Below are 22,658 nucleotides of genomic sequence, written 5' to 3' on the forward strand. Positions count from 1 at the left end.
TCCTTCCTTCCTTCCTTCCTTCCTTATTTCCTTCCCTCTTTATAACTCCCTCTTTATCTCCCCCTCACTTCCCTCCTGCTCTTTCTTTCATTATTTTGTATTTGGAGGGAATTGAATCTAAGGCCCTAGATGTTTTTTTCAATCTTTTTCCTTTTATTTTAATTTCTATTTTATCTGCTACTCACTGTCATTAGATCTTTTCTTAGAAGTGCTACTGGAGTAAGAGTTCCACATGGGGCTCAAATAAAGGTGAGAACCTGGGTCTCATCATGATACCATTGGTTACCTATTATGTGATCTTGGGTAGGTTAAATGGTTTCCCTGTGCCTCAGTCTCCCAATTGATGATAATATAGAGTAATACCTACTCATAGGGCTACCATGATCAGCATATAAAATCACAAATGTGAGGCAACAAGCACAGTGCTTTGTGTATAACAAGGGCTCAGTAAACATCACCCTTATGATTATGCCTTCTCCTGTTTCCAATTGCTCTGACCAGGAGTTCTGGAAGAGTTCATTTTTGTTGTTTACTGAGTCTTCTAGCTTTTACTGAATTTTCTAGCTCTCTCCATCGCTGTTTGTTCCTTGAGGCAGTTTGTAATTTTTAACTGTGAGCTTATCCAAGTAAAGATTGTCTTCTGTGAAAATAGTCATGCAGTGGCCTGGCTGTGAAGGTGTCCTTGCAAGAGATGGTTCACAGTTGTGTTTGCAGATCTGGATCAGCTTTAATAATAGCTTCTCAGCCTGGGTGGTGCCTTCTGTGAGCGGTGTCACACTCTTGCAGCTGGGCATTTGTTGTTCTCATTTCCTACGAGTGACTCCTCTTCCACTCAAGGCCTTTCACACCGTGTCCTGGGCCCAAAGGGTGGGCTGGCCAGTTTCCAGTATTATCTCTGGAGCTGGGTGACCTTTCATGGCTCTCAGATTTAAACAGGTATATTAAACAAAACAAAACAACAACAACAACAACAAAAAACCCCGCCTTACTTTGGATCCCAGTGTCCTTTGGTGCTGTTCCGTCATCCTGTCAGGGTTCCAGCCCCATTGTAGTTCTATGGACGCACTTCAGAGTTCATGGCATTTTTGGTTTTGCTTCTATCCGTGCTCTGGGCCCTGGTTTGGCTTTGTTTAAAATTTGCTTGAGGAGATTTTCCTGCTTTGCGCACAGACAATCCGTTCTTACATGTTATGTAGAATTTTCTTGCTTTACAAAAATGGGATGTGTTCCCTCACCTAACTCATTCCACCGTGCAACTGGAAGACCATTGTAACCATTTGGAACAGAATCCATGAATTGAGAAAGACAAATGAGAAAGAAAGAGGAGGCTCAAGTAGTCTGTGCTCTGGCGCCCTGGGGTACTGTTTCACTTCTGCAGTTGCCAGCTGTAGAGATACAGCCTCACAGTGGCTCACTTGACTCTTCCGCAGGAAGCCCTTTGTGGCTCCGTGGCTCTCCATCCTGTCTGTGGAAGCAGACACCCTCCCTCCAGAAGTCTACCTCCATCCCTAGTGACATGGCTTAAGCAATATCTGATCCGTTTGGGCAATGATTCTTGCTGCTTCTGCATCTGAGGTAGGCTCACAAAGAACATGTTCTAGGTTGGGCCAAGAATATCCTGCATTGTTACTTTTCACAGTCACTCTTCTGTCCCTCCCTGTCTGTCATGACTTCTTTGTCTCCAAAAGGTAGGATGCTGTGACAGAAATTGTTTTGACTATTTTTTTTTCTGGTGCTGGGGCTTGAACTCTGGGCCTAAGTGCTGTCCCTGAGCTTCTTTTGCTCAAGTCTAGCGCTGTACCACTTGAGTCCCAGTACCACTTCTGGCTTTTTCTGAGTAGTTTATTCAAATTGCAGTCCTCAGATCTCAGCTCCTGAGTAGCTAGGAGTACAGGCACTCTGGCTTGGCTAATATTTTTAAAAAGAAACTCTTGTATACTTTTAGAAGGATCATTGTAATGAAGACACTGTTCATCTAGTGATGTCAATTGGAATTTTAAAACTGTCTCTTGGAAACAGTCTCCACTACTGAATTCATGTGTGTGGGGGTAGGTCTTCAGGCAGCATCAGATCAGCTTTGAAGGCTGCTGAGGAAGGTACTCTTGACAGCTGTGTGATGCCATTCTGCTCTTACTCTATTGAACTTGCTCCCTGCCCTCCCCACTCCAACCCCTTTCTTAAAGGCATGGCCATGCTCCCAATGTTCCACTCCTTTTCCTCCGGCTTGAACTCAGGGTCTGGGACCTGTTCTTGAGCTTCTTTTGCTCAAGGCTAGTACTCTACCACTGGAGCCACAGCATCACTTTGGTTTTTTCTAAGTAGTTTATTGGAGATAAAAAACCTCATGGACTTTCCTGCCCTGGCTGGCTTTGAACCACCATGCTCAGATCTCAGCCTCTGGAGTGGCTAGGATTATAGACATGAGCTACCAGTCCTGGTTCATGATTTTCAATTTTAAAAAATCATCAAGGCACATTAAATCTCATTCTAGAATACCTCTTAAATCTTCCTGTATTATATTGCCTTTTGTTTGCCTCAGTATTTGTTGGTCTCTTCCCTCCCCCCCCCTCTTTTTCAGTCATGGGGCTTGAACTCTGGGCTTGGGCAATGTCCTTGTACTCTTCAGTTCAAGGAGAGTGCTCAACCACTTGAGCTACAGCACCATTTCCAGTTTTCTAGGGGTTTATTGGAGATGAGTCTCACAGACTTTCCTGCCTGCCTGGCTTTGAACCGCAGTTCTCAGAGCTCAGCCTCCTGAGTAGCTAGGATTACAGGTGTGAGCCACCTGTGCCTGGCTTTTTTTCTCTCTTTTTGTACAGATCCTGGGGCTTGAACTCAGAGCCTGAGCATTATTCCTGAGCTTGTTTTGTTCAAAGGCAGTGCTCTATCACTTTGAGCCACAGCTCTACTTCTGGTGTTTTGGTGGTTAATTGAAGGTAATAGTCTTAGGAACTTTCCTGCCTAGGCTGGCTTTGAATCTCTATCCTCTGATCTCAGCCTCCTAAGTAGCTGGAACTATAGTAGGATAAGTTACCCAACACCCAGCTTCATGTTACTTATTATCTTCTCACTAGTCTCCTAGGCTTCAGTCTTGTCTCTACTAAATCCATTTTCCAAATCTGGCTTGAAGTGGCTTGAAATAATTTTTCTTTTCTTTTCCTTTATCTTTCTTTTTTTTTTTTTTTTTGTCAGCCCTGGGGCTTGAACTCTGAGCCTGGGAGCTTTCTCTGTGCATTTCAACTCAAAGCGAGCACTCTAAGTATGGCTTGAGCCACAGTACCACTTCTGGTTTTCTAGTGGTTTATTGGAGATAAGAGTCTCTCTGAGTTTTCTGCCTGGGATGGCTTTGAACTGTGACCTTCAAATCTCAGCCTCCTGAGTAGCTAGGATTACAGGCATGAGCCACTGGCGCCTGGCTTTGAAGTAATTTTCTAAAGCACAGATTTGATCACAACCTACCTCTGCCCAGATGGCTTCCCAATACAATGGGCTCCAGGGTAAAATTCCTTGCAGGAGATTACAAAATCTTCCATAATCAGATAGCAGCCTGACTGTGACTCTTCCCCAGGGTCCTGAGCATCTGACTTCTCCATTACTCTCGGGAAGTGAACAGTGCTCAGGGATGTACTTCATCTCACCTTACCCGCAATACATGAGTGAGGTTGGAAATAACTTCTCCAGGATGTGCCAGGTAAGGAGAATACAGATCAGGCCATTCCTCACTAAGCAATGAAGTTGGGGAAGAGGGAAGGCAAGTGCGTCCGGTATGGATATGTTTGGATTCTAGGAGTGTTGAAAGGCCTATGAGGGGCTATTCCCCCTCTCCCTACTCCTTCTACCTTTGCTGCTTCCTTCTTCCTTCCATGTACAGGACACTTTCCTCTGTGCACTTTTCCTCTGTTTAAGACTTTTTCCTCTGTTTAGGACCTACTTTAGCTCTTTGCTACTCAGCAGCTGACATTCTTCCTGACTTCATTTTACTGGGACGTGATTAGAGTATCTGGCCTTTATCCCCCTCTAAAGTCACTTTTTCCTTATTTTCCCTTTCCTTCCCAGCATGGCCACTTACCTTGGATAATAATCAAAGAGTAATTAAATATAGTGAACCTTTTTCTTTCAATATAAGGTTAAGCATGGTGACACATGCTGTAATCCCACCTACTTGAGAGGCAGAAAGAGGAAAATCATGGTTGGAAGTCAGCTAGGGGAAAAGAAATTAGTGAAATCTTATCCCAATGACAAACTGATAGGGTGGTAATGTGTTTATGGCTCTAGCTATTTTGGAAGACAAGATGGGCAGATTGTTGTCTAAAATTGGCCTGGACAAAAGCACAAGATTGTTGTTAAAAACAAAACCAACTAACTAGAAGCCTGAGGCTTGATTCGATTGTTTAGTGGGCTTGTTTAGCAAGTGTAAAACCCTGAGTTTAGTTACCAGTACTTCTTCCAATACTCTGAAAAAATTAATGACAAGTTATGTACAGTGTCTTTAGAAAGTCTTGTTCTTAAGTAGCCATGTGTAAATGCCAAGCTAAATATGTATAGTAATTACTTTCATTGTCCCACGTACTTAGTCTGGTGGGGGGGGGGCGAGGAGGGAGAGTTCTTCATATCCTGGCAGACAGGAAGAAGAGAGAGGAGAGGTGAAGATCAAGGGGCAGAGATAAAGTACATTCTTCAAAGACCCTTCTCCCTACGCCATGACCCGCTTCTCCTACCTGGTTTTGCCTCCTATTTCCATTAATTACATCAAAACATAAATCTATCACTGGGAAGAGCCCTCATGATTCAATCACTTCTTAAAGCTCCATCTTTGAACACCATTTGCACCAGGGAACAAGTCTTTAGTACATGAGTCTTTATGTCGGGGAGTACTTTATATCCAAATTATAACAGACAAGTAGAAGTACAATGCAGTACCTAAAAGCAAAACATATGGCTTTGAACTGTGTGGGTTTGAGTGTTAGTACTACTTTTTTTGTTTATTTATGTGGTACTAAGGAATTGAACCCAGGGCTTCATGCATGCTAGGCAAGCACTCTTCCACTAAGCCACAATCCCAGCCCCCATAGTAATACATTAAGTAAACTACTTAATGTTTTAAAGGTTTAGTTTACTCATTTGTAAAATGGGTAGGAAAATTACGTTACATAAGTCATGCCCCCAGAGTACAGAAATACCAAATAAATATTCGTTAATGAAATCCAACATTCAAGTACACATACACATCAGAATCAGTCATCCTGATTGATGTCTTAGTCAGTCATTGTTCAGCCTGAAAGCTACCCTGCCAGGAATTCACTGCTATCAGAAATGGGTCTTGTTTTTCTGGAGCTGTATTAAATACCCCTTCCTACGATCTGTACAAAAATGCTAATGGCTTACGAGCAACATCCACTCTACCTATCTGTCACCCAGGGAACTTGAACTCATTAAAAGAATCTGAGTTGTTTTTCCTTACCTTAAAAAATAAAATGAAGTGATTTGAAAGTCAGATTTTTGATTATCATGAAGCAAGAGAATTGGAGATAGTGTGGCGTAGGCATTAATCCTGTCATCATGAAAAAAAACCGAATGACTCAACGAAGAAATACACAAGAAAGTAATGGAGAATCATGCATAAATTCTTATACTATGTGGTTTAGATGTTTCAAAGAAAAGCTGTAGTAGTTAGGGATAAAAGACATGGAGAAAAGAGACAATAGCAGATTGTAGAGGAGCTTTGTTAGAACAGATCTCTCTTCTTGTCCTGTCTCTGAAGGCTGAGTGGGAGTGGAAGAAATGGGTGATGTAGCTAGCTTAGCTTAGTCAGTCAAATGAGAACTTCCAGAAAAAAAAACCCTGCCTGCATTCAATTTTTCATGAAAAGAAATAAAACAAACATGCAAGCCATTATTTTGGTGAAAGCAAAGGAAAGTCTACATTTTATCATGAAGGAGAAATTATGCTTCTTCAGCTCCCTCACTGTGTCTGACCACCAACCTCAGACTCTTCTGCCAGACAGAAGCCCAGACATGGCAAGACATAGGGAGAAGATTGGAAAATTTCAAAAGAAGAACATTAACTCAGAAAATCACCTCAAGTCAGAACTATGCAGTGATTTCATAATGTAGGGATTATGAAAATGAATTCTCTCTGATAATGATTATATAAGGAAATTAGGAGGCTTGTACTTGCTTTTTCTGGGTCTGCTGAGGATTGCATCATATTCTTTCTCTCTTTCTCTCTCTCTCACAACACACATTCTCTCTCTCAGTCTCCCGTTAAATAACGTGAGCTAGCATTTCAAGGTGAAATCAACACTAAAACCAAAACTGATGGGTGACTCTGGTTGTATGATTGTATTTTAGCTATTACTTGATTTTAAAGTTCTTAAGGAAGAGAAGCATTATGCTGCCCCACGATACCCTGTACTTACTGGTTATATGACATCAAGTGAGTTGCATTTGTTGTCTGTGCCATGATTTTATTAGACATAGCTAACAGCCAGGTGCTGTGGTATAGACTTGTAATCCCAGCATTTGGGAAGTTAGGACAAGAGGACCCTACATTTGAAGCTAGACTACAAAACATATCAAGATCCTGTGTAAGACAAAACAATAAAATAAAAGGCTGGTGGGGCTGGTGGCTCACATCTGTACATCTGTAAGCCTAGTTACTCAGGAGGCTGAGATTGAGGATTGCAGGTCAAAGCCAGCCCAGGAAAGAAAGTCCATGAGATTCTTATTTCCAGTTAACTACCAAAAAGCCAGAAGTGGAGCTCTGACTCAGGTGGTAAAGTGCTAGCCTTGAGCCAAAAAGCTTGGGCAGATTGGTGCCATCCCCAATGGCTCCTATTTCCAAATAAAGTCAATTCAGAGATAACAGCATTAGACTTCAATGTATCCTTTTGGGGCACTCAATCAACTCCTGACATTATTTCATTTTATAGTTATTAACTCCATGTCTATGTATGACTATTAAGTGCTAGTTCATCATCAAACATGCTATGAGAGGGAAGGTGTCAAAGCTATGGAAGAGGAGAAATCACACTCTCTGCCTCCCATCTTCATTTCAAGTACAGACTTTCCCTGTGGGTATGCGACAACACACTCTGAGAGATGAGCAATTGCCTGAGTTCTTTCAGAAGGTAACCATTCAGCCTGGAGTGATCTCATGATGATCTGGGTTTTCAGTGTTTCTAGTCTCTTCTGGAAGCTGAGTAGGCCCATAACTTGTGTGGATCATGCTTTCTTGGATACTGAAGGCCATCACATGGCTTGTGGCTTAGGCAGAACAGTAAAGCATGTCTCTGGTGCAATGAAAGCTCATTTTCATTGCCGAGGGTCTCAAGAGTGCTGTGTGTCTGTTCCTGTGGCAGCCTCACGTTTTCAGATGAGCAGGTCTCAAGCCATAGTACTCATGCTGTAGATACCTGCATTTCTAGTTCCAAAGAAATACAGTGTGTTTCTGAAAAGCAAACAGGAGTACAAGGCTTTTCGATTTTCTGCATGTTGTTTACTGCAGCTTTTTGCAAGGTGATTATTATACTGAATGATTTGTTAGCACAAAGCATCAAGGCCCTCCTGATCTCATAGTAAGCAGTCAGCATTTCTATTCAATTATAAATGCCACATTCACATTCCGGAGCCGTTTTTTTTGTCTTTCTGGCAGTTGCTTGAAAAAGTTCCATTGCTCATTTGAATCATCTATCTTTCCTTGACATATAATTATTCAGCCCTCCTTTTATCTCGAAAATAAGCCACTCCTCCCATGATGAGCTTCTCACAGCCACTTCTGACAGGATGGGAAGACGGCAGCCTGCAGAATTCATGAAAGAGACCTGGAGTCTGACAGAAGGTCTGAATCCTAGCTCTGCTTCCTTGTTGAAAATAGCTAATCATGTCTTAATTGTAGCTCACCCAATAGTAAAACAAGGAGTGCAGGAATCACACACCTGTTTCCTAGGGTTTTCGTGAAGATGAGAGATGGCATGTGGGAGGGGGAGTGGGTGGAGAGCTTGCTCTTCTTCTTTTCTCTCATAACACTTATAAACCACAAGAGCAGGTGAGGATCTCTCTCCCAGAAGGCCATTTTCCAGCTTTCCAGGGGACACCAATTCTGCCAGGAGTTAGCACAAATGCCACAGGTTTAAGGTTCTGTCTCACATGACTGGCTGTCCCTATTTAAATTGCACATAGTGGATCCTTAGGTTGCCTACAACTTCTGATATAGTTAGCTACACACTGAGGTTCTCACGAGCTCCTTCTGGGGTTCAGTTATTTGATAGAGTGGCCACAGAAGCAGAAAAATACTTCTTTTTACCGGTAAAAGATACACATTGGGAACAGTCAAATGGAAGTTACACGGCACAAGGTATGGGGAACTCCATGGCTTCTCTAGGTGTATCACCTTCCTACAACCTGGTTTTCCTTTTGACTTTCTCCTTAAAAAAAAAGATGAAATCATTGGCCCTTGGTGATCAACTGAACATTCAACCTCGGTCTGTTTTCTGTGGGAATGGAAACTCAACCTTCTAATGACATGGCAGTTCAGGTGACCACTCCTCTTCAATGCACCCTCAGCCACCAGTCATCACATAAAGGCATTCCACAATTTGGAGCTTTCTAGAAATTTAGGATTCTGTTAGAAAGGGACTAAGTTCAAAAGTAAGTATGTTTTATTCCAACCCAGTATCACTAGCAGAGGTACTCAAGGTGCTTAGCAGAGCACCTGGCACATAAAAAGTCTAATAGTAGATACTATTATCTTACCAGTTTCTTTTGCAAATTCAGGCTTGTGTTTTAAACATTTTTTAAACTACTGGCTGAGAATTTGTACACATAAGCTAATAAATCACAAATCAGTTTCATGAGTTAATATCTAATTTAATTCAATGAAAAATGAGTGACCATTTCTAGGATCCTGTGTACGCTGCTTGGTGCTAGGAGTGAAAACCAGGGTTACAGGCTTCAGGCTTCAGTCCTAAACTACCCAACTTTCCCAAGACAGGTCCTCCTATTTGCCCCTCTATGGCAAATACAGAGATGGTAATCATGAAGGACAGAGAAAGTCTCATTAGCTGGCACTGGAAGTTATGGGAAGATAGAATTTTAGTTAATCTTTAGAGCACTTTGGGGTTCAGAGCAAGCTATTGGTTTAAATAGACAAAGAACTTGAAGCAAGGATTAAGTAGTCTTGGTCAAAGTGTGTTCCGGTTGATCATTATTTCAGTCACTTCTTGAGTAGCTATTGCTGTCATTACTGGTCAGAATAAACATGTCATCATGCCTAGCAGGTGGTCTGGTCCTAAGGAGACTTTTACATTCCATAGAGGTAATTTCTATTCTTTATCATAGAAGTATGGCCTACAGTCCTGTCTTTCCAAGAAACCAGAGTGATTGAAAAGTAACAGCAGAGAGAATTATGCAGCACTAGGCTGGGATGCCAAGCTTTCCTCCTGCCTTTAGTTAATTTTGGGGATCTTGTAAAGAGTCAGTCCTTTTCAGAAAAAGCAGCTTTTTAACACCTGTTACAAGAGTATAGAGGTGAGTATTTGTGATCCCTGTGGTTAAGAAGTTCACAACATTTAGAGGAGATGGTTAAGCAAACATAGCTAGAAATTTGTGGAGATCAGGCTGTGGCCTGCTCTGTATTACTTCATTCTACATACAACCATAGCTTTTAGACTGTGATGTCCTGAATGCCTCCATTTTGTAAAGTAAAATAGCTTTGTGGCTGGGCTATTACTTTAATATCTTGGCTAACTTCAAGCTGTGATTTATCTTTGCATCTGTATCAGCTTTCTACCTTACCTTCACTAAGACCATTTTATAGCACTTCCCTCTGCTCCTAGACAACTTAACCTTTCCTGGGACATTCTGTGATGTGAATATTATTGTGTGAAGTGTAATGTGTGATCTGTGATTTAATGTTAGTAATTGAGAACTTGTCATTGCTAATAGCCATGAGTACCAAGTGAGATCAAGAATACTTGGTAACTTAAAGCAGATGAAACTGATGTAGGTTGTGGATTTGTTATCCAATGAATTCTAAAGTTTTAGATGGGCCTAAATGTAGTCATATCTTTGTTACTGACATCATACACTTAGGACAAAACTACGTGTGCTGACACAGGATTGCAGTAGGCACAAAGAAACCATTGACTGGTGTTTCCATGGAGAGATCTAACAATCAAGAGACCTCTAAGGTTCAGACCCTGCCTAATGCATCAGCCCTTTCCACCACATTTACTTCATAAACATTTCTTGCTGTTCCCTATTACTTTTGTGTGGCAATTCAAATACTCATCAACTCTGGACTAGATACTAGCAATGAACCCATGTGATCTCCAGTCTTTATCCTGTTCAATCCATTGTCAAACAAAATACAAGGTCAGACTTATTAAGTAAAGATTTATTCAAAATGATTATTACAGAGGAAGCACTAGTCGAATGGGAGCAGAGAGGAAGAAATTACTGGGATAGAATGTGAGATCTGCCAAGATCCACGGGTTTCTTTTTTAAGGAGAAGGAATAAACAAGGCTAGAGAGAACCAGGTATGGGAAGTGTGATGAAAAGGAGTGGTTTTAAAGGACAGTGAACTGGAGGATGTTGTGATACCAGACTATTCTGAGGAGGGGTTGGTAAGAAGATCTCAGGCTGAGGGTGGGACAATGCCTAGGGAGATGGGAAGGGCAGCTCCGCAATTTCATTAACAAACATTTTGCTTTGATTACTCAATGGTACCAAGTAATTCATCCAATTATTCATAAGATAAATAATAATTTAGAGGGTTTATGTGTGGTCTTGTTGTAGTTAAATTAGGGTGTGGTGGATTATAAATCTTACTCAAATTCCATGGGTGCCATAAGGCAAACAATCTCCCAAACTGAGAAAAGCAATCTTTTCTGCTAACTAACATTCCATTTCAGATAAAAATATTTTCCTGACAGCTGGGTGCTAGTAGCTCACACCTGTAATCCTAGCTGAGATCTGAGGATTGCAGTTTGAAGCCCGCCCGGGCAGAAAAGTCCCTGTGAGACTCTTATCTCCTATTAACCACTCAAAAACTGGAAATGGAGCTGTGGCTCTAAGTGGTGGAGTGACTTGAACAAAAATGCTCAGGGACGGCAATCAGGCCCTGAGTTCAAGCCCTACACCAACCAAAAAAAAAAAAAAAAGAGGGGTGGGAATGTGGCTTAGTGATAGAGTGCTTGCGTAGCATGCTTGAAGCCCTGAGTTCGATTCCTCAGTGCCACATAAACAGAAAAAGCTGGAACTGGCTCAAGTGGTAGAGTGCTAACCTTGAACAAAAGAAGCTCAGGGACAATGCTCAGGCCCTAAATTCAATCCCCAGGACTGAGAAAAAAAAAAGTAAAGAAAGAAACCTGTCAAAATTCCATGCTGACCTTCTATATCGCACTGTAATTCATTACCCTAGTAAAATTCCCACCCCTCAGCACCATCTTGGTCTCATTTCCTTCTAATCCATCCTGGAGCAAGACTACCTAAGGATTTAGAAAAGCTTGTTCTCTGTCCCTGAGATGGATTCCTTTCCAGAAACAGTCATTGATTACCTAAACCCTTCCTTTTCTCCCCTTAACCATCTTAGCCTCTGTTCAGGTAGAAAAGCTGATTAGTTTCTTCTATTCACTAGCTGTGATGGCTAATCTTGCTCACCAAATATCTAGGAGATCAGAAAAGTAAAGAACACCTGTCAGTGTATTTGTGAGGACACATCTAAATATAATTAGATCAGAGGGCTCTGATTCAAGAAATGGTTTAATCCATCAATGGATGGGTTAAATCCATTGATGGATTAACCATTTTCATAAACTATTTAGAGGTGGCAGTCTTGTAAAAGGTGAGGCCTGGTTGGAGGAATTAGGTCACTGGGGGTGACCTAACTATAGCTTGGCTCTGCTTCTTATCCTCCATGTTGTGAAATGTTCCCTCTCTCTGCCCATAGTGAGATAAAGAAAAACCTTTACCACAAGGTCCCATCATCATGACATTGTGCCCATTGTGCCCAAGTGCATGGTTCCAAGCACCCCTGGGCTGAGCCCTCTGAAACTATACACTAAAATAATTCTTCCCCTCAAGTTGCCTTTTCAGGTGTTTTGTCACAGTGTGAAAGTCTCACTAACACACTAATCACAATTAAACTTCTTCTGCTTCATTGTGTTTCTTCTCGTGATTTGTTCCACAATACCCAAAGAGCAAAAGGCTCTAGTACAAGGTCAGAAATGGATAATGTGGGGGTTTGCTTCTTTGTAAGAAGTCATTTTCAGGACACAAAAGGGATTTCCAAACTTTTTCCATTCTCTAGGAACTCAGGGTTCAGGGAAGTTCAACATTGTGTTCTCAGCCCTGTCAACTCCCTATCTTCTACTCAGCTATAAGAACTTTCTGAATGCAGATGTGTTCATGCGATTCCTTGCTTCACTCAGCCCAGTGTCAAATCCTTCTTGGTTGTACCGGCTGGAAGATTATTTTAGAATTGTGTCTTTAGAGCCATTGGCCTTTGTTGTGACAGGATGCTGTTGTCATTCCTTGGGGAGGTAAGTTTATATTTGCAAAGTGTGGTTGAAGTATAAATGGCCTAATTCAGGAAAATGAAAATATATAATATAGTATAATACGTAGTAGAATGTAATACCTCAGAGCCAGGTAGAGTTGGAGCTCATGGCTTTCATATTTACCAGTAAAGGGATGAAGTGTTCATCCAGTTTTTTTGCCATAGTGTACAAGTATTTAACCTTTGGGAGACAGAAAACACAACTCAATATTCATGAACAATATTGGCTCTTTGATTTTCTATTGAGATTGTGAGGTGGCAGGTATATATTTCTTAATAACTTAATACTCAAGTTAGTTAGTGTATACAGTGCATACAGCTCTCGAAAGCTGACACTTGTGTTTTCATAGTCAGTAGCTGCTTAGTTTTCTCTCCTAGACAAAGCTTTTTAAGGCAAATAAAGATCTAGTGAGAAATCCAGTGACCATAACTTGTTATTTCCTTCATTGAAAACAGCAATCATTTACCCATTCATTAGATAACGTAACCAAAATTTAATAAGCACTTTGTTCACTTGTGCCAGGTGGTGTTATCCTACACAGCAGGGATAGTAATAAAATAAGTCATGCTTCTTAGGATTTAATAAGCTTCTAGACGAATCAATCAGGCAAACAAATTAGCAATAAAATAATACCATTAGTAAGTTAGAAAGAATGCTGGGTAAAGAGGAAGCAATAATGGAGCTATAATATCTCAGATTATTATTTATGATAATTGTGATGCTATTACAGCAAAGCCACATGCTCCCTGAGTATTGTAGGGCTCACAAAACTCCAGTGATTATAAAGATTGAAGTCAAATCATCAACCTTATTTCACTGAAGCAAGGTAATATCATTTTAACACTATGATGTCTTTTCAAATTTAAGTATATGTGTGTAGAGAGGACACATATGAAGAAAATGATAAAAGTACACTTTCAATCATTTTCAGAGTATAAGACTCTGATTGGACAGAGTACATGAGTACTTATCAAGTCTGACAAGTATAAATATCAAAGTTTTGTTAATGAAATTGTCTACTATACTTTCTTGATAAAATACCATCACAGAGAACAAAGGAGCTTTGCCTTGTTTTTCTGCCTTGCTAAAGAAACGATAAAAGATCTTAGATTTTGTTTCTCATTTTTGTGTTCTTTCTACTTCTGTCTTTCCACACTCTTGTTAGGGATCTGTAGACCTAGTGTCACCTGTCTTATGCCCAAGAACACATAAAAAGTCCCCTCCTTTTCGGTCAAAGGCCACCAGGGACATATCCATACATAAAGAAAATGGCGTGTGAACAAGTACACACACCTCCAGGAAATGAGTTTTTCCTCACATGGTTCTTATTCAAATGAAAACAAAACACAGTATGTTATTTCTACTGCCAATATTGCTTGGGGTCTTGTCTTTTCTTCCTGACTGGCGAATCGTTGTAGTATTTGTTTGGAGACCTGGCTCGGGTCCCAACATTACAAGGGAAGACATTTCTTTTTCTCACCAAATAAGGACCGTAAAAGTTGTCATTCCTTGGGGAGGTAAGTTTATATTTGCAAAGTGTGGTTGAAGTATAAATGGCCTAATTTCAGGAAAATGAAAATATATAATATAGTATAATACGTAGTAGAATGTAATACCTCAGAGCCAGGTAGAGTTGGAGCTCATGGCTTTCATATTTACCAGTAAAGTGTTCTTGGATTGATTTCTTAACTTCATTTTCCTCTACATGGTATAGCATTTTTTATTGTTGAGAGTTATATTTGAGTAGAACCAAGAATGCTGCTAAATACCACTCGAAACCAGAAATGTAACACCATCTTTAAACTAAAATAGTAGGAAATGTTGGGTAGAAGGGAGGGAGTAGACAAATGAAGACAAAAAGAAGGGGAGAATGCAGTCCTAATGTTCAATGCATAGCCTATAAAATTAGGAAAATTGAGGGAAGAAATGGAGCTAGGAGGGATTGGGGAGAATGGTGAAAGGGCTGACGTTGATTAAGATGTACTGTACTCATAAATTGCTTTATTGAAAGGCAACTCCTTTATACAAATACTAAAAGATAATTTAAAAATTCACAAAAATATAAGAAAAGGAAACAAATTGAAATGTTTTCAGATATTGGCTTGGTGCCAGAATGATCTCAGGTTGAAAACCATGACTATAGAGAAGACTGCTTTGGCTCTGGACTGGAGAGAGTGGGTTCTTCTGGTTACTACATTTCTCAAATCTAAATTTACTTTTCTTACATTTAAAATGTGGGAGTTAACACAGGGTGCTGGTTGCTCGATGCCTGTAATTCTAGCTACTCGGGAGGCTGAGATCTGAAGATTGCAGTTCAAAGCCAGTCTGGGAAGGAAAGTTTGTGAGACTCTTAGCTCTAATTAACCACTAGAAAAATGGAAGTAGAGAGGTGGCTCAAGGTGATAGAACATTAGCCTTCGGCAGAAGAGCTCAAGGAACAGTATGCAGGCCCTGAGTTCAGGTTCCACAACTAGCAATAAGTAAGTAAGGATAGACAGACAGACAGACAGATAGATAGCAAGATGATATTTAAGTCCTTCTAGCAAGCTATGAGTTTATGGAACAAGAAAATAAATATATGGGACATTCAGGAAAGCATGGACATAAAGGCCAGGGAAGTCAGCTTAGGAAAATTTCCAGTAGTTTATTTCTGAGCAATATGGAGAGCCCTTACCACCAATCAGACAAACTCACTTTGCCAAACCTGAACAGCAAAAGAACAAAGTGTCAGCAACCAATCAAGAAATCAGGACATTCATAGATGCTGCTACTGCTGGTGGTGGTAGTGATGGGAGATGGTAATTGTGATGATAGTGACAGTGATGGTGATGGTAGTGATGGTAATGTGATGAGTGATGGTGGTGAATGATGGTAATGTGATGAGTGATGGTGGTGAATGATGACAATGATGGTGATAGTGTTGGTGATGATGGTTATTGGTAATGATGATGATAGTGATAGGTGATAGTGATGATGGTGATGGTGATAGTAAAGATGGTGGTTATTATTATGGTGATGGTGGTGATAGTGATGGTGATATTGTTGGTGATGGAGATAGTGATGATAGTGGTAATGATGATGGTGATGTTAAGGATGGCAATGATTATGGAGATGATGGTACTAACAGAGCAACCAACATTTATTTAGCATTAACCATAGAGGAGGATCTCAGACTAGACAGCAGGAAGCAAAAGGCCAGCACATAAATTTAGATGAAGTATATGCAGAAATCATAAAGAAAAGCTTCAAGAGCTGGACTGATTTTAGAACTGAAATAAATCCCAGCAAAGGGAAAGCACGAAATGTAGGACTTTGGCCTATGTTTTTCAGAAGACAATCATGAGACAAAGTTAGTAAAGAATATATCCTTGATGATGAAAGTATTAATACTTCGTTATTAAACTCTCAGTGGTGTTATTTCTAATAGAAATAGAAGGAAAGCCTACAGGTGCTACAAAGCAATAGAAATGGTCAAAGAATCGATTTTATTAGTGGAAATAAAGTCTTAACACTCTATTCCTTGGATAATTTTTGTATTATATTTTATTTATTTTGCCTATAATTGAATGGGTCATGGAAACTTATTTGTCAGTTTTACAATAAACCATAGTTGTCTGTCTGAGATTGACTATGCTTTTGGGATGCACATATTTTCACATGTTGTTTCATGAAGCCAGTCCAATTTCTCCTCAACGTTTGTTACTAAGCAAATCAGTTCATTCTTATTTTCATGTTTCATTGGATCTTTGCTTGGCTTTTACAGAGATCAGGGTGCCAGGCTGAAGCAATGATCAGTTACCAACGAGGAACTTGGTGTGCACATGCTTCGTGCATGACAAATTGTACTTTGGTCAATAACCTATTCTGCACATTCTCAGACATCCTTCAACAAAGTCCACCTTGGATGAAAATATTTTCTATCACCAGAAATATCTAGAATCAATTAAAATTAATTTTCACCAAAATAATATCTACCTGCATTAGCTACCTATTTCTGCATTATAAATGATCCCCAAATTCAGTGGCTTAATGCCACAAATATATTCCTCAGAGTTTGTATGGGTCAGGTTTTGGGAAGAGCTAAAGTTGAATGATTTCACTCAGGGTATCTCCTGAGATTGCTGTCAAGAAATTGGCAGGCTTTTAGTTTGACGGAGGATGAAGGGTCTACTTCCTTGATGCATCTACCACATGGCTGTTGGCAATCGTGTAAGACAGTATTCCCATGACGTAGTGGCTGTTCTGATTTGTCATTGTTCCCTTTTCTGTACTTCCTAGCACTTGTCATCAAATGAAGAGCCTAGTCTCTATGTTGCTAATGTCATTGTGACTTTCATACCTAGGATAGTGCCTGGGACACATAGCAGGTGCTTGATAAGTGTTTGCTGTTGATGGCTAATATCATATTCCTTTGTGAGACAGTTTTCTCTCCACAGCAGAGTTACAGCCCTGGGAGACTGGCAGGAGAGAAGCACTGAAGAAGGGCTACAGGAAACCTGCCTGCCTTCATGTTCCCCTAGGGTACTATCTAAGAATGTGTTAGACTCCAATGTCTCCGGGTCAAAGTAAAGCATTTGCTGAAGGGAAAAAAGACTGGGACATTGCTGTTTTTGTTCTAAATCATTCGTTCCCTCATTCAGTGTTCACTTGTTCATTCATTCACTCAACACATACATGGTGAGTTTCAACTGTATGTCAAACAGTTTTCTAGGCATTTGGAACACAGCAGTGAAAAGCAAAAAGTCCCTGAGCAAACTTACATTGTAATGGAGAGAGTCTGACAATAAACATAATGCTAGATCACTTTTTTTAAAGCAGATATGGTTATGTAAAATTCAGGAATCACATCATTTAGAAATAAAACAAATTTAAAATTCATTCTTATTGGATGCCTGGAACAAAGAAATCAATTTTATCTTGTATTACAGTGGATTCTAAAAGCAGGCTGGTTATATGTTAGAACTTTACCTCAGAAGAGCTTTCAGGAGTGCAAAATTCTCCTGAAATTAGCCAATGAAAACATTCATGAATTATATTTGACTATTAGCTTAAGAATATAAGAAACAGGTCTGGGAATATGGCTCAGTGGTAGAGTGCTTACCTTGCATGCATGAGGCCCTGGGTTCGATTCCTCAGCACCACATAAGCAGAAAAAGCCAGAAGTGATGCTGTGGCTCAAGTGGTAGAGCACTAGCCTAGAACTGAAGAGCTGAGGGACAGCACCCAGGACAAGAGTTCAAGCCCCATGACCAACAAAAAGAATAGAAAAGACATATGGAAAGGTGGTGGTGGTGGTGGCAGAGATGTCATGTTTCTGGCTGTACTGTGCCTGTATCTAATTTGTGCTTCCTCTCCCCCACCTCCATTCTTTCCTTCCTCCTTCTTCCCTCCTCCTTCCCTGCCCCTTTTCTTTCTCTCTTCCTTCCATTTAACAAGGTCTCACTTTGCAGCCTATGCTGACCTTGAACTCAGAGTCCACCTGCTTCAGCCTCTTGAGTTCTAGGAGTATAGGTATGTACCACTATGCCCAGCAAGAAATTTCCTACCTCTTTCTTGGCTAGTTTGAACCATATATACCACAGCATTCTTTTTAAGCTTTCAGAAAGACTGTTATCACTTCCTGCATAATGCCAGTGCCTAGTGTTGTACCAGATAGGAGCTCATTAAACACTGATTGAATGGATTGTATGCAGAGTGACTGTAATAGAGGCCCCCAGAGATGTGTTTTCTCACATCCATAGGGCATTTACTACCCCTTGTTGGACAATACGAGAAGAAATGGAAAAAATTCTGAGTAACAGTCAAAGACTATACAGCTAAATCAAAAAGTTTCAAGCATCCAATACACAGTGGCTGGTCACAGAAGAAAGCTTATTTGGTTCTCTGACAACCATCTCTCTGACTGAAGTCATGGCACCCTCTTCTAGGTTGTCATGTGGGTGGTTTCCATCATGTTCTCCATCATCGAGGGCACTGTGTGGAAGCTGGAAGCTGCTCCTCAGTCATTCAGGTGTCCATTTAACTCAAAGAGTAAGGAATAAACTCTCCTGTTAACCTAGTGAAGCAGATGTAATAGTATTGCTTTGGTTTGTTTTCATTGGGAAATTGGAGTCCTGTGGCCACTATGAGCAGCAAGGATGCTATACTATTTGGTTTTCAGCTCCTACCTGGGAACAGAAGATCAGGTTCGGTAAGGACTTCAGTCGCTAACTCAACTTCAATCTGGAGAGGAACTGATTGAAGAGTCCATGTTTCCTCCGAGTCTAGAAGTAGCCCTACGAGAACTTCTTAAGAGGAAAGAGACCATATTAAAAATATAAATGTTTCAATTTAGTTTTTTGAGGAGAGAAACATTCAAAACAACATCAAGAGTTGTCATAACACAAAGCTAACGTTGGCACGGTAGGAGACTCTTTATTATTTGAAGGTAAGAATGGAGAAATACAGAGCAGCACTGAGAGCAGGGAGGATCCCTTGTACTTCTTCTACTACAAAGTCCAGTGTGAAGCCACCTGGCCAAGTTGGTGAATTACATATGGTCCCTCAACTCTTCATCTGAAGGATTAAAACCTAACACCAAGCCAAGAAGCCTGAGAAAAGAAGTTCCTACCTTTTATGAAGAACATATGCAAAAAAAATTTTTTTGGTCGGTTATGGGGTCTGAACTCTGGGCCTGGGCACTGGTCCTCAGTTCTTTAGCTCAAGGCTAGCACTCTATCACTTGAGCCACAGTGCCACTTCCGGCTCCCCCTCCCCACTTATGGTGGTGCTGAAGAATCAAATCCAGGGTCTCATGCATGCAAGGTAAGAACATTACCACTGAGCCACCTTCCCAACCCCAAGAAATTTTAAAATATTAAAATTCTAAAGTTTAAATGGACAATTATAGTAAGTGAATGATACAGTTTAAAATACCAAGAAGGAACAAGAGAAGCCAAATGAGCCATAGCCAGCCCATTTGGGGAGTGGCATTTATGTTGAATGACTTTAAATTTGAAATGAAGCCTACAATAAACTCCCCAAAGTGGTTTGTTGTCTATGTTGGAAGATGTGAGTGTTTCAGAGTTCCATACTACTATCTTTTTTATAAATTGCAAAAGCAATTAGAGCCTTTGATGGAATATAATATCTGTAATAGCTTTGACTCTAAATGATAGCAGCTTAGAGAACTTCAGGTATTTCTATTTCTGCATCTGCAGAAAACCAAGAGAAGGGGCTGGGAATGTGGCTTAGTGGTAGAGTGCTTGCTTAATATGCATGAAGCCCTGCGTTTGATTCCTCAGTACCATATAAACAGAAAAAGCTCAGGGACAGTGTCTAGGCCCTGAGTTCAAGCCCCAAGACTGGCAAAACAAAAACAAAAACAAAAACAACAAAAAATGGGGAAGATCAGATGCCCACCATGAAATTTGGGGGAAAAACATATTTTCAGAATAAAGAATAGCAGTTTGTATTCCTTCTGAAAGAGAAACCACAAAATAAATAAATTACTTTTAAGTTATAAGTAAGTTCATCATCTTTAAAATGATTGCAGCTAAAGGACAGAAATTCTACAAAGAAATTAGAGGCTAAAAGGAGGGGAATGATGCATACTAAAAAATTCAAAATGGAGATTAAGAAATTGAGATAGTGTTTCCAATAAGAGAGTGAAATTACTTCAGTGAGAGATTGGAAGGGCTCAGTTTAAGACCATAAGAAATGACAGACAAAAGGAAGTAAACAGACTTGTGCCATTGACATTCTTCTGAACCAACAGTGTAACAGACAGCAATTTTATGAAGCAGAAAAACTTGAGGACAGAGATTTTTGAACTCATTGTATGTCTTCAGCTTCTAGATCTTCTCAGAGTTTATGTTCTCTAAGATGTCTCCCTCATGTCCTTAAAAAGCCTCATTCAATCTTTTCCTCCATCCTTTATCAGTTTATCAGAGCTTTGCCCACAGAGCTATTTCCTCCAAGAGTGGCTATTATTTGTGACATCTACTTAGTAGTTAGGATTTGCTTTTTGAATTGTTATTGATTATAGAAATGCATTTTCTGTCTCCATGCCGCTGCCCAAGCTGGCCCATGGAGTTAAGTTATCAGACAAAGAAGATGTTTCAGTGATGTATGTGAGCAAGACGAAGTTATATAAGAAAGTAAGGATATGAAGGAGAAGAAGTATGAAGAACTGGAGACAACATGCCTGTCCACTGAATATTGATCTTTATATTATTTAATTAATACTTACTTTGGGTGAAGCCTATGCCATATAAAGACTACAGCTCTTAGATTGTGTAATACTCATAAAGGTCCAAATGCAGGTAGAAATCACAATCTCTAGAACCCATTCGTGGAAGCCATAAAGTGGTGTTTGTTTGTTTTTTTTTCCTAGCTGGCATGTGAAATTTGGAGATATTGGTTTCTTTCTTCAACTTTCTGCAGTGTGTATAACAACTCTCAGTGGTAGCTGGGAAGCCTTCTCTCCTGAGCCAACATCTACTTTTAGGAACAAAAGAACCACTACTATTGTCTTTTCTGCTTCATTGCCTTTGCCTCTCTAATTCCTGCCAATGCTATAGGTAGGGAAGATGGCAGGCTTACTTCTAATGGGGATCATCCTTTTCTGGCTGGACAGAAAATTCTCTTCTGACCCATTTGATCTTTTTCCAAGTTTGCCTTCTAAAGGCTTTAAGGACCATGGGTCAGAGCATGGGCTTTGAGTCAGAATACTTGTCTCCACATCCCAGCCCAGCTGCTTAACAGCTGTTTGACATCTGTCTAACTACTGGGGTTCATCATCATGCACACAGTTGGTTATTGTACAAATTAATTAAGTCAGTGACACATACAGAATTTAGACAAAGCCTGATGTAAGTCACCATAAGCTTTTAACTGCTACTGAAGTTCTTTATCATAGTTTTGTTACAATATTCATCATCAAAACAAAAAATTTGAACTTTGGTCATCATATCACTAAGACTTTATGCCTTAATAAACAAAACCAAAACCAAAACCTTCATAGACTATAGAATGCTGCTAATCTCATAACAAGCATGGCAAGACACATTTAAGGACAATGAGCATATATACTAAAAGTGTTCTATGAGTAGCAGTTAGTTAATGACATTGTGAGATTAGCATCTATTTCTTCACAGAGTAGGATCAAGAGACAATCAATATGAACAAAATGAATACGCACTCAGCCACAACAGTTATGCCAATAGTTACGCTGGAGCTCTGATGAGCAATTTGGTCTGTAGAAAGTTTTAATCACATGTCACAGAAGTAAACCTCCGGCTTCAAGTGCCAACTTGGAATATAACCAATCACTCACACTAATCAGAATACACTTCCAGATAAAGAGCTTATAAAGTAAGCCTTGTCTTAAAATTGTAAAGCTTATTTGGTGTAGCTGATTTAATTTTCTGCTTTTTGTGTGCTACTAAATTATATTGTCCAACACATAATTTGCTGGTGGCTAGAATTTATTGTCAAGATAAATCCTTGGGGGCAAAAATGCAGTAATTTAGTTCCTGTTAATTGCCCTACAATTTATGCCATGTTTTTCTTTTTTAATAAAGTTTGTCTGGTCATAATCTAAATTATTAGAAAATGAAAGGTGAATTAATTGAAGCACATTTCTGGTCACTGAAAAGAACATATTCCTCTATAATAATTTATTATGATGTTAAATATTTAAAATGGAATTTTTATGATTTCTATGTCTTGAGCTGAAAATAGAAATATGTTCTTGGTTCTATTGTGAGGCAGAGACCTGAGGTTATAGACAGGGTTATTTGCTTTCTCTGTGAGTCTTGTCATCTACTAGAACTTTACATGCCATAATGTGCTGGCAGTATTTTTTAATTCTATCTTATTTTTCTCTGACTTTAGTTAATTTAGCAGAAGTAAATGCAAAAGAAGAGGTATGATCTTGGGCTGGTATGAGTTTTTGTTCTTTATTTTAAAAGATGAACATCTATGAGATGATTGCTGTTTGTTGATTATAGTAATTCTGCACCATACTGTGGCACCATCCCCATTCTCAGCACTTATATCCAACACATGCATTGCCAGTGAAAAATTTAGCTAAGATTGACAGGGGGTATGATAGTT

The sequence above is a fragment of the Dipodomys ordii genome, unplaced genomic scaffold (assembly GCF_000151885.1).
Source record: "Dipodomys ordii isolate 6190 unplaced genomic scaffold, Dord_2.0 Scaffold17, whole genome shotgun sequence".
Classification (NCBI taxonomy): Eukaryota; Metazoa; Chordata; class Mammalia; order Rodentia; family Heteromyidae; genus Dipodomys; species Dipodomys ordii.